Source organism: Colobus angolensis, unplaced genomic scaffold (assembly GCF_000951035.1).
Source record: "Colobus angolensis palliatus isolate OR3802 unplaced genomic scaffold, Cang.pa_1.0 Scaffold346, whole genome shotgun sequence".
NCBI lineage: Eukaryota > Metazoa > Chordata > Mammalia > Primates > Cercopithecidae > Colobus > Colobus angolensis.
Genome location: NW_012116777.1, coordinates 598,259 through 600,711, shown reverse-complemented (window position 1 = coordinate 600,711; position 2,453 = coordinate 598,259). Strand labels below are relative to the sequence as shown.

Genomic DNA, 2,453 nt, shown 5'->3' with positions numbered 1-2,453 from the left:
AACCACACGTTGATGATATTTGGTCTTTGTTAAAGGAATTTAATTTCACACAAGTTGCTGCGATGGCACCAGAATATGAGGAGCCTAGAATAGGACGGTGTAGTCTCTTTGCTAGGCATCTATACTGTGGAAAAGCTGGAGTAAACTCTGGAGTTACTTTGAGAAACATGACTTGAATGAGAAGAAAGTGTTTCAAGAATGATATGACCACCGTGAGACTACAATGGGAAGATACACTTATGACATGGCTTAAAAAATACAAACTAAACATGACACGGGCGATCAAGATCTGTTAAATCTTATGTTTTTTCATCCTCCAGAAAGCCTTTTTGTTTTTCTGTGTCAATGGAAGTGTCATTCAGATCATACTCTATATGGAAGCAGTTGCCAAGAAGCAGAAGAAATAATCTTTATTCTTCAAGGGAACGGGAGTGTTTACCGTGATGATAAGCCACCAGCATTTAGAGCTATTTATGAAGCACTGAGAAGTTGTTCTTTTAAGATGACAACGTTCATTCCTTAGTAAAACCTTTAGAACTGGAAGTACAAATAACAGTGCATACATGCCCTGGAAAAATTTACAAAATGTTTATCAAACTACTAGCAAAAAGCGTAAGAGATCATTATGCCAGATCACCAAAGGAAAGGTGATTCTTGGTGCCTGCTATATCAAATGGATGAAAACAACAAAGCAGCAGATTATAAGTGTGAAGGAATTGTCTTGGGTGAAGCATTAAGGAAGGAAATATTCATCTCCAGAATATTTTTTTTCCTAAATAGGCTGAATGAGCAGTATTTTCAGGTAACGAAGAATAAATTAAAATCTTGGTCTGCAACAAAGAAGCATTTTTGGTCTCTAATGTTTTGTAATGTTACTTACTATCATTCCAGTATTGATGAAAATATTATTGAATGGTTTTAGCCTGCAAACTTCTGTTGACTCATACTCTCAAGTAAGAGTGGTGGGGCTGTGAAGATGGAGAAAATGTACCTCAAACACAGTGCAAACACTCAGACTGTGAGTAGGGCAATAATTTTATGTCAGCTCTACTTCAATTTCAATCTATGAGAAAAACAGTTTGTTTACAGGAGCAGAAACTGTTATATTTCTAAAGAAATGTGATGTAACCAATGTAATCATTGACAGTCTATGCATACTTTTATACATTTCATCTCTGTTTTAAAATATTTTTATGACAATCATGTTTAAAATTGTTTTTAGATTATAAGTAAGCTGCATGTTAAAAATTGAGCTGTATAAGAAAGAGGAAATAGAGTGAAAACTTTTGGTGTTTTAATCTGTGCATTTGTGTGTGTGTGTGTGTGAGTGAGAGAGAGAGAGAGAAAGAGAGAAATTCAGTGTTTTCATTTTGCATGCATTAAACTGTGTTGTCAAAACTCAGATCTAAGATTGTTCAGTAGATATATGGGAAATTTTTTTATCACTTTAAATTAAAAATTTCAGCTTTACTGGGCATTCTGGCAGAAAATATGTTATGCTGATGATAAAGTGAGAACCTTAAGAGTACACTCATATGATGGTAGAAAATGTGATGGACCCAAATGCAGAAGCTAGACACGTCCTGTGAGTAGTAATTTTAGTTACAATGGTATAGAAAAATGTGGTGCATTTAAACTTCTCTTCCAGCTCATGATGGCTTTGCAAGATATTTTCGAAGACTCAAACGTCTACAGGTTTACTTTACGTAAGCTAAACAACTTTGGTGAATGATTTAGATTAAGATTGTTACATCCAGCCATAGAAAATCTGGTTTTAATTGGGATGATGTATCTTCCTTTTTTGAATATCACTTAAAACAGGTAATTTTTTAAGTCTTGAAGATGAGAAAAATATTACTTATCTAACAAAACTATTTTAACAGCTATTTAATTTATAATTATCTATTATAACTATAGATTCTGAACACTTAGCATATACTGTGCTGGGGCACGTATTTTATTTTACCAACAGCTAAATGGTTATCTTCTTTTTTTCCCTGATATTTTAATGCTGAGGTAGAAAATGGAAAATCATGAAGAAAAAATCTCGCCTGTGAAAATCATGGCAATTAGCTTTGTGAAGACACAATGGCCTCTGTGGAGACGTGGGATTATGCAGAGATGCTTAGTACAGTTATTCTGTCTTCTGCAGTTCAGTCAGGGACACTTTGACAGAGGAAAGATTAAGCAATGTATATTAGAAGTTGATAACAGGTCCAGCATTCTTAGAACAGATGGGCTTAGAGAACACGAGTTGTAGTTCCTTGGCAGAATGCCATGGTGGATATGAGAAACTGTGAACTGTGTTGAAATTGAGCTTACTGAGCGGAAAAAGAGAATACTAAAAATTTTAAGTTGGAAGGGTATGTATTAGATCATTTCTAATGGTCCCGAAGTATGATCATTTCCTGCCTGACTGTATAAGACTCTTGGAATGTTAAGAATAGATTCCT

General features: G+C 34.6%; 1 pseudogene; it reads left to right on the top strand.

Annotated features, from left to right (window-relative positions):
* LOC105519376 overlaps nucleotides 1-651 on the top strand; it is a 1,216-nt pseudogene extending 565 nt beyond the window's left edge.
* Nucleotides 652-2,453: the final 1,802 nt, after the last annotated feature.